The sequence below is a fragment of the Oryzias latipes genome, chromosome 18 (genome assembly GCF_053564925.1).
Source record: "Oryzias latipes strain Hd-rR chromosome 18, Olatipes_Hd-rR_3.1".
NCBI lineage: Eukaryota > Metazoa > Chordata > Actinopteri > Beloniformes > Adrianichthyidae > Oryzias > Oryzias latipes.
Window position 1 is genome coordinate 11,303,770 of NC_136254.1, and position 11,009 is coordinate 11,314,778.

Genomic DNA, 11,009 nt, shown 5'->3' on the forward strand with positions numbered 1-11,009 from the left:
CAGCGGGCTCACTTACCACTTACCAACGAAGCAAAATAGAAGTCATTTTTCTTCTTCTACTTTTCATCTTAATTTTTTCCAACAAGGAATTTGGTGACATTTTTTTTAAAACTACCAACATTTTAACCCTTTAACTGTATTTATCCTTATAGACTACATATTAGAGGGATTCTTTAGTACTTTTAAAAGCCTTTAATAAAGAATAGCATTAGAGTATTTTGGGTTGATTACTTTATCAATACAAACATGAGTTATGAAAGAGTTCAGCAGCACATGAAAACATCGCAGAGAAACAGGAAAAACCACTGACAGAAACATGTGTGTAATATTAATGGGAAAGTGAGTGAATTTTCTAGAAATTGCATTGTCAGCATCAGATCTTCTCACCTGTTGTCCTTTTCTGTCAACCTTCAGGTACAATGGTCAGAGGAGAACAGTTCCCTGAGGTCTCCGGATCCTAGAATGCTGTTCTCTGATTGCCACAAACATTTGAATAGTAAATCCCTCAGGCTGTGAGGGAAATGAGGGGAGGACAGTTCTGTAAATGGAAACAAGTCCTGCCACCTCTGATCCTGACTGACATTTATTTCTGCAGAAAGAGCACAACACACACAAACAAAAACACAGGAGATGTGGTCTGCATTCATAAAAGGCCCCCCCGAAACTTTATCTCTTTTAGGACATTTGGGGGGGTGTCTAATTCAGTGGGAAATGCTTCTGCCTAGTTAGAAAAATACAGTGGTAAGAAAATAGAAAAAAATAAATAAACTTCCATGTTTTTATGTTGGATGTGACTAAACCAAATAAAAAAAAATGGTTTTCACCCACCATTCCCAGGATCATAAATCTTTGTTTGCCATCACTAACTGCATCTCCTTCAATCATATGCGCAAAACCTGATAAAAATTGTAGAAATGTTGGAGAAAAAAAACACATTTTCGAAATTTCACTGTTTCCATTAAATCATAATTATGTGAACGTGGGAGCAGCTACAGATAGAGAGATTTTGGGAAATGGTGGTTGTTGATTTTACAGAGGAGCTGTAAATCCAACAATTCCATATGATGTGTGATGCTGTGGGACCTCTTGTGACGCCCACTGCACAGTGCCCAAGTCAGCCAGATCCTACCAAGAAGCACATTGCCATCCCTACCTACAAACTGGCTTCCTGTAGTCATGTGACTCGTTTATTTCAAAATAAGGGTTGGCATTGCAATTTGTCCATTTTGATATGGCTCAAAAAATACCTATTCTAAGTGTTTACATTTAAATAACTTTGTAAAAAATATTCTGTGATGTGCATGAATATGTAAAGAAACTTATTCAAATGATTGAAGATACTTTTGTCTATATTCATTTACTAAAGTGGCTGTTTTTACTTGTCGCCTGAGGGCAACATTGTGCAGTTCGACCACTTTTGTGTGAACCATAACATGCTGATGGATGTAGATTTGTAGGGATACATTGTTATCAATGGTAATACCTACTATTAATAACAGGAAATGGAAGCACAAACATTTTATGAGTGTTTGGATCATAATCAAGCTGTTGGGCTCAATCTTTCCGACTCAGAATCGTTTTTACAAGAGAACTGGTTGATCGGGTTTCAGTCAGAAAAGTTAACTGTATAGAATAGGGATGTATGTGCATGTGTTTGTGTATGTTTATTCAAAATATATGCGTACTGGTTTCATTTAGAAAAAAGATAACTTATCTTTTGACAATGAGTCCATTGATGAAAATGAAAATGATAAAGTATAACAGGAAGATGTTTCACGTATTCACCTCACAGTATCAGCATCATTGCTTAGTCAGAATGGAATAATTCAAATGGAATGATTGAAATTACTGGAATGAGATAAGTGAATAAATCAAATATTTAAAACCCACTACAGATGATCTCTAATGCACTAATGGCTGAATAATTTAGGGAACAGTTAAAATAAAACTTCTTCTAAAAAAAAAAATAATGCCCTGAGGCCACAAACCTAAATATTGCTGGGGATCCAGGAAAACTAACATTTTCTGATTGATTTATGACCCTCCCAAGCATCTAAAACTAGGGATAAATATATATGTTTTACTTATAAAATAAAAAACAATTTACTGTTTACCTCTAAAAAGGAGACATGACTTGAGGTCATTTTATTTTTAGACCTTTTCAAAATCCAACAAACAAATAGGTATATATGGTTTATAAAATAAGTAAACATGCGTGAAATATTAAGCCTCTTGAGTTACTTGAAGTAAAGGATACCAACAGCATCATCTAATGGATCAGTTGTTACCTCCATGACATAGATGCTTATTATTTACATAAATGCAAATTCATTGTAATCTAATATTAAACCGAGTTCCGTGTGGAAAAAAGCATTACACACAAACATTCACACCTGTATAGTTTTGAGTCAGATGACAGATGCCAAATGGACATTCAAATTTCATGAATGCAATTTTAATATATATATATATATATATATATATATATATCTTTGATATGTATATATATGTATATATATATATATATCTTTGATATGTATATATATGTATATATAACTAAATAATATGACAAATAATGCCCCCGCCAACACACCATGCCTAGGATAGCCCAAGAATTACAGGAGTTTATTCGCCCGCCTCATGACTCTGTACTGTTTTCAGCTACGGATAATAAATGTCATTGCATTAATTACAGCCCCTGCAGTTGAGTGTGGTATGATTTTGTACCTACCAGGTGATGAACAGAATCTTTCTGGTAAGTCGGCAAAGCTCAAGCCCTGCACTTGCCTGTAATTACCCCTTGTGCTATCCTAGGCACTGGTTAAGCCGTTGTGCTATCCTATGACACCGGCTTTACTTATTTGACTGTTTTGAAAACTTGCATTGTCTGTATTTGCGTGTGTGTTGCTAATCACTGTTGAACTACATAAGAGGGTTCTTCTGTGGTGCTTACATTGACGTGATGAAAGATGAATTACTTATTATGTAAAAATAAACATAAATATTTAGAAATCAACATAGCAAATGCAGATCAGTTATGTGAAATACATACGGATTCTGTTCAGTGAAAAAATCATGACTATGAATAAAAAAACACTATATCGGAAGAAAAGACATAACTGCTTCAGAAATCTTCATAGCATATATTGATCAAGTATCAAATGTTAAAAATATGTGCAAATTATTTTTAAATAGGAATAATAACGAAAAAAATTTGGGAGCAAGAGAAGGGATGTAATTACAGCTCAATCATTTCAATAATAACAATAAAGCCATTAATGTAATTAATACTTCTAAAATCCAATTAAAGATTTTGATTTGATCAGAAAAAATGTAGATTTTTCAGACTTGGACAATCAGTTTAAATGAAAACGGCAGCTAAACTGGCATCACATGTAGATGTTCACCATCCCAAAGGAAAGACACACAAAAACTACACAAATGTAACGTCTGCATTAATAAAGCTCTGTATAAAATTACCGGAAAAACAAGACGTACATTAAAATAAGCAAAACCATCAATCCTGGACAGGAGACTCACGTTCTCTGTGCTAGATTTATTTATTCTGCCTGAGTGTCTGTCATTTTTGTGATAAGACCTATCTGTAAGTGAGACAGAATTTTAAGTGTAGTTTTGAACTCCTCTAAACTTCCACAGCTAAGGCTGCAGTGCAGTAATATTTGCAAATCTTTCTGCAGCCTTTTGTGAAGTGACTGCCTACTGTACACAGTGAACAAGTGTCCCTGGTGCAGTTTCTGTGCTTATTTGAACAAACGTTTTAAACTACTCTAGCAGAAAAGTAATTGACCTCTTAATGCCTCTCTTCTGGTATTCCACAGGGTTCTGTAATTGCCCCCTTCTGTTTCTGGTACATTTCTCATCTCTCTGCTCCATCCTTCACTCACATGTTTTTTTGGTCATCATTTTAATACTGACAATAACTATTCCTGTCTCTCCCTCCAGATGAAACGACAAGTCATCGTCATCTCTACTGGAATAAGAGAAATTCTAAATACTCAACAACTGCAACCCAGACATTTCCTGTCTCTCTTTTTCCTTCATCCATCTGGGTTGTAGTTTAAGAATTTTTCATTTTAAAGAAAACATCTCCAGATCCCAGCGTGCAGTTCTGTCTTCTCCAACATCAGAAGATAAGTGTAACTCCCTCACGTCCATCAACTCTCACCAATAGAACAGAGACCTCAACAGCCCCTTCTCCCTTGAACTCCTTTATCCAACCCTTGCTATCTAAATGTGCCCCATAGAGCAATCTTAACCAAATATAAGCATATATTTTTAAAGAATTTCTCAAAAATGTTTTTTTACAAGCTTTTGTGTAACAGTTTTTAATTAAAAGTACAGTGGTATTAAAAAAGAAATAGCCTTTTATTGAATTTTTTGGTTTTATTCATAAAATGTGTGTTTCCAAAAGAAATTTAGTGAAAATTAAATCTATTCACTCTAGAAAGCAATAACATGAAGAAGTTACGTATGTTTTTATGTCCCAGTAATTATCTCGTTATTATGCTAGTGTTCCTGGTTTTATAACAAACTGGTAGTGAAAGAGAAAATATATGAATTTAGTTTTACACTAAGTTCTTACAGAAATTCCAAAAATAAAACTCTATTGGAGGAGAGTTTCCTTTTATTATTTCCAGAAAAAACAAAGGCTTTGTTCTTGTGAACCATGTTGGACTTATGTGATTGACGGGCATCTCATTTAAGCAGAACTTTGGATCAAAGAGTCGGAGCACCTATAACACTTCTAAGGCGCGGTGGGATGTTGATTAATTTTACTTGCGCAATTTTATGATTTAGAAAATGTCTTAACTTTTTAAACAAAAAAAGTGGTAAAAGTGTCATGGCTAGCAGGCTGAGGCAGACTCAAGTGCTGGAACCCGGAAGGACACAAGGCAAGCAGAGAGGTAAGAGTAACTGGTTTTAATGTGGTAGCGGGGATGGAGCTGAGTCCCAGGTTTCCTGTGTTAGGCAACGGAGGTGGTTGGAGGGTCTTGGCGGCGTCAACCGTTGAATCCAAGGTGGATATCCAGAGGAGCGACAGGAACGTGGACAGCGAGACGTGAGCAGCCACCAGAAGGGTCCAAACGGAGATGTAATCCTGGGACGAGGTAAGACAGACTGGGTTAGCAGGGAACGAGGCAAACATGAAACAAGAATTATACGAGGCCAGGAGATGCACCGTGGAAGTACAACGAACTAGCGTTGATTGCAGGTCCGTGGTCTCCTTAAGAACCTTCGGCCAGACGAGGATGAGGAGGTGCAGCTGGAGGCATCAGGTGTAGCTGATGAGGAGGAGGAGTCAACCGGGGGCACCGTGACAAAAAGTTTTAAAAAGATTTGACCCACTTCTTCAAAATCTTTAGTTCTGGTCATACAGCTGCTGTAGTCACATGCTCCTTCAGAACTGAGTTCTCCTCAGGGTTTACTGGCAGTAGAAAGTCAGGACGTTCTGCTGGTTTCCTCGTATGAGCACGGCGGGGCAGTGGAGGCCATAGGTCAGTGTCCAGCCAGGCCATGTACAGAGAGCTGGGGCAGTCTCTGTGCGGCACAGGGAGGCTCCTGAAAACACATTTCCATCAACAACAAGTACTATCTGTTGACATGCAAACAAAGCTTTGACTCCTTAACTTGTCACTTGTCTGTGTTTATGAAGGTTACTTTGTGTTCAGTAAACGGTAAACTTACACGAGCACCAGAGCAGTGTGTTGTGAGTTCTTGCGGATGATTTCATTCAGCCTGATCTTCCTCTCAGACTACAGAAGGAGAGCAGTGAAGGAAGTGATTCAAAAAAGAAAGAACACGCATGGGAGTAACGCCATGAAGACGTTAACTTTGGACACAGAAAAACTCACCTTTAGCCTGAACACTTCAAACTCTTTGTCAGATATTTTCCATGGGGCGTTCTGTCTCAGCTCCTGCACTGTAACGCCTTCCTGCTGTTCATCATACAGCCTGAAGGGGGCGACGCTGTCCACAAACCGGGTCAAGCTGGAGAACAAAAGCACAAAAGCACTCCAGTACTGGAGAAGTAGTGTAGATAGAAAGTACTTCCATAACAAAGATCTTTTGATTTAATAATCTTAAAATGGTACAGAATTAATGGTCTCCAGTCAAACCATCTAAACCAGGGGTGTCGAATATACTAATGGCCCATGGGCCGTATCTAGCCCCCCAGATGGTTTAATCTCGCCCAATCAAGAAGAGAAAAAACATTAAAAGGGTGCTTTAAAAAAGCAAAATTTTAGCCCATTTCTGTGGTGAGTTACTTTTTTTTTTAAATAAATGACCAAAATTTGCAATTCTGCCACCAGGGCGAGTAAAGGGAACGCAAGACCAGTGTTAGCATGGCAAGCAATCAAGAAATACAAGGCATGGCTTTGTCAGAATTCCTTCACTATTCACTACATAATGCACTTATATAGCCCATGTTTTAGTGCTGTCTGAATCTGCAATTTCAAAATCAAGTGTCCTACAAATTTCCCAGAGGTCTTTGCGAAAAACTATTGTGCATCGATGCTCACTAGATAGGCGAACATAGACCACAGGGCGTTGTTTGAACAATTTCTGCGAAAAAAATGTTTATATCTTTTTTTAAAATAAACAATCGACATTTGCATCATCAGAACACAGTTGAGTCCTTAATAGACATTTTATAATGCTTGCATTGATTAGGGTCTCACTTCATAAAATCCATGACATCATATTTCTCGTTAAAAAAAATTGTGAGCATGGTTGCTTTAAAAATCCATAGCACTAGATAGTCCCGCACAATATTGTTTTTTAGTACGTAGTTAGGGATTAGGGTAGGAATTCAGACATAGCCCATATCTTTGCAAGCACGTGCCACATCTGGGTAAGATGCAGTTTGGTTCCTCGGGAGCCTTACCACTGTTAAGTTGCGATAAAAATGATCAGGTGTGAAACCCCAATTGCCATTACGATTACAGATACAATATATCTTAGAAGACTTGGGCAGCCAAATAAAGGACAGAATCCAGTCATTTATTGCATTTTCGGATGGCGTTAAAGAAACACCAACATCACAGATATTGCACAGCTGTGCATATTTATAAGAGGTGTTGATGAGACTGTCAGCTGAGTTTCTTGGGTTGATTCCTATGATGGACACAACAGCTCTCTAGTTACATAGTCAGCTCTCTAGTTCCTGCGCTGGACAATGTTGGAGTGAACTGGTCATATGATGTCAGTCTGGCCACAGATGGAGCCCCATCAAAGGTCAGAAAGAAGGCAGGTGTTGCCACAAAATTCATGGAGCCAACGTGGGAAAAGATCTTTGGACATGTCATTGTCTTTTACACACTTGAATGAATGGGAAAATGTGTTGCTGCACAGGATTTGAATCCTGATATTGATGGCCTGGTGATTTTTTCAGGAGAGAAAGGGAGGTCAAATTCTTGTTATGTTCACAAATGTTTGCAAGTTACATTTAGTTGAATTGAGTGTTCTATTTTTATTTTCTGTAGCCCTTTCATAAATTTACTATTGGGAATGCTTCAGAGTCAGATGTAAAACATTTAGTAGGTTTTTCCTGATTAGGCCCTGTCACACTGAAAGTCTAAAGATCAAAATATACAAAAACAATAAGATTACAAAATTAGTTTTGATGACCAGAGGAGGATGGATAGTTAGATACATGAGGCCAACACCTAATGAATTTAAGTAAAGCAATAAGTGATCAGACAAAATACAGAAAAACCTGATAATTCAGAACTGCAATTGAGAATCTAACCTTTGCATATTGTTCTGTACATGTGAAGCAGTTAGCCACTCTGTTGATGCCTGTGATGCTACTCTTGATTTATCTATTTAAATACTTTAATTTATCTAAAAGAAAAGGTAAAAAGTAACCCTCAACATTCTGATAAAGTTTTAGGATCCAAATCTACACCTGTCGTGTTTTTGTGTACTTTATTTCCGGCCCCCACCTGCCTTTACAGCTTCACATAAATCAACATAAAAAGTTCAGAAAAGGTGGATCATATGTCTTTACTCAGTTTTTTGCATCATGACTAACAAAATAAACAACTTTTTCTGAACAATAAAACTACTTTTACTCTACGGTGTTTTGCGCTGTAATGTTTGTTGATAAAGTAAGTAGGAAGAACAAAACAGACGGATGATATCAGGACCATCACATGAACAAAACGGACACGGATCATGTCTATGACGACTTTTAATTGCAGGTCATCTCAAGGTCTTCAGTAACAGATAGGGTTAGTTCCCCCACCTGTTTGTAGTTCTTTGATTTGGTAGTTCTTAAAACATTAGCACAAATAACATGAAAAATGAAAACTTTCTAAGTTGTTCATGTTTGTACAATAACATCATGGAGTACCAATATATGCACAGAGAAAAAAAAAGCATTCTGACAAGACCTTCATGTGGATAACAAGAAGGAGAATAAAGTTTTCCTGTTCACCAGGAACATGACAAGATCTAGAATTCTACATTTTCATGTAGAGGAACCATAGAGGTTCAACTGAAATTCTGCTTTTAACAAAGAAATGTCTAATTTGTTTGGAAAAACAAAATTTTAACTGTTACAAGAAGGCAATCAGGTTGAAACCCAGATGGAGGAAGGACTCTGACATGGCCAAAATAGACATTCATTGTCCTAAGAAAGAAAAGCTCAGAGCAGAACACATAAAACGCAGTGGTATGGAACACAGAAAGAAACCTGCTTAAATACAAAAACCCTCATTAGTGATTGCAGGTAAGTTTGACCGACTCATAAGGAAGCCACAGCTAACCTGCATGAACAAAGCATTAGAAAAACATAATAAAACAAAACCAAGAGACAATTCATGACACTAAGAACAGCTTTAAGATGTGGAACAGAAAAAGTTGAACTTCTCCTCATCATTTCTCTTGAACCACTTGTGTTCTCCTCCTGTCTGCATGGCTCCTGACATGTCACACTCATTCACCTGTTCAGGTGAGGCCCAGTTCTTGTAGTGGACCACCTCATCACTGACCCAGAACCAGAACCCCAGAGTGCAGGTGTAGCGCAGTCCAGTCTACACAAAGGGAGAGGAGGCATTCTTGGTTTTCTCCTGGACCCAGATCTGCTCATTCAGGTTAGTGATGGTGACCAGGTCATGGTGGTGATGTCTGCAGTAGTATAAGGCCTCCTCCCAGGTCATGTTCTCTTTGATCAGGATCACATGATCTGTTAGTGAAGGAACATTTGAAAAAAAAGAACCAAACCAGAAACTGAGTCATTTCAAAGATTTTGACTGCAAAACGATGTTTAAAAAACACAAAAAATATTTTTTTTAAAAGTAAAGATGCAGTTTCACTTTGACAGTTGCACTTTGAGGATAAAGGTTTGACATAAAGTGTTGGGTTGTTAATCACTGACAAAAAAAGAATTGTGTTAAGACGAAGAGGAGAAAAAGTTAAGACTTCAGACAGAATCCTAATTTTGTACTCTAAAGCAAATCGGTCTTCATCTGATTGCCGACTCTTTTTGAAACGTAAAAAATATATAAGTTAAAGATGTGTCCTGAAACTGACTGAGCAAAAGCCAAAAAGAGACTGTTCCTAAACGTATTACCCTTTAAAAAACTGTCTTTAATTCTGGGCAGTAAAAGAAAAAATGAAGATTCAAGAAATTAACATTTAGAACAGGGGTCGGGAACCTTTTTTGCCAAGAGAGCCATAAACGCCACATATTTTTAAATGTAATTTCGAAAGAGCCATACAATAATGTAGTGTCCCTTCACCACAGTGAGGCACGGAGACTTAACCTCTTTTAAGGTTCTTTATTGTGGTTACTGCAGACCGCAACGAACGCCGTACAATTAATTCAGCAACTCCTGAATGAACTCCAGAATTTATAATGCGACCCAACAGCCACCCAGTCCAAGTCAGTCCACGATCATATGTTTAAAACTAAATATACAAGTGAATGTGTGCATTTGATGTAATTTCAACATTTTTAAAGTACAATAAGTCTGTGGATTCTTTTTAATAACATTGTTATGCTGTTGCTGATAAATGATGAGTATTTCTCGTGGTAGTTTTGCTGATGGTCTAGTCTGGTTGATACGTGGTGAGTTTCTGCTTCACGCAGGCGTTGAGACTCTAAACGTGATCGTTGGTCTGAATGTTCTTTAGATGTGACAAAGACTGCTCACATGCAGACGGGGAGCCAAACATACACTCACACGCTGCAGTGAGTGACTGGCAGCGGGTTTTACGTTTTTACAATCCCTGCGCGATTCACCTGCTGCCGGTCCCCACAACCCCTCACCCCCACCCTCTGCTTTCTTCCTCACACATCCCGTCCCCGCAACTGCGCGCTCTTTCTCAGAGACGGGAGCGCGCAGTTTTAGGCAAGGCAATTCACAGGTTTCCGGGTGGTACAAACTCTGTGAAATAATAGATAATAGTTAAGTGATAGAGCTGGCGCAGATTTTGTTCTCCAAGCACCGCTACTACTGCGCGCCTCTGGCATCGCACCGCGCCCGAGAAGGACTGGTCTAATGAAAAAAAAAGTATAATTAAAGATTTCTCTGCGAGCCACATGTGACCATCAAAAGAGCCATATATGGCTCGCGAGCCATAGGTTCCCGACCCCTGATTTAGAACAATAGATCAATTCCTCAAATAAAAAGAGGAAAAGCAATCAGACATAATAGACCTAATAAAACAAATTACATGACAGAGAATCCAAAATCCACTAAACTCTACATTTTATCAAGAGAGTAAACAAAGATTTGAAAAACAAAGAGGAGGCCCGTTCAACATGCAGACACAGCAGCTGAACATCCTCCACTGATCTGTCACTTTCAAACTCCTCTTACCATCATAGCAGATGAAGGGATGTTCTACACTACAATTCTCAGAACTCCACCTTCCTCCCTCATTCATCATGGCACAACTGCTGTTGTTCTTCTCATCATCATACTGCAGATTCCAGAACCTGAAGGAAAAGCTGCTCCCATCATTCCACTGCCAGGCGT

General features: G+C 38.1%; 1 long non-coding RNA gene across 1 annotated transcript; it reads right to left on the bottom strand.

Annotated features, from left to right (window-relative positions):
- Window positions 1-4,958: 4,958 nt before the first annotated feature.
- LOC105357270 (uncharacterized) lies at window positions 4,959-6,005 on the bottom strand. The gene is made up of 5 exons (XR_911280.3): window positions 5,874-6,005; window positions 5,707-5,774; window positions 5,368-5,580; window positions 5,201-5,303; window positions 4,959-5,119 (listed from the first exon to the last, which is right to left on the bottom strand). It is a non-coding gene; the product is annotated as an uncharacterized LOC105357270 (long non-coding RNA).
- Window positions 6,006-11,009: the final 5,004 nt, after the last annotated feature.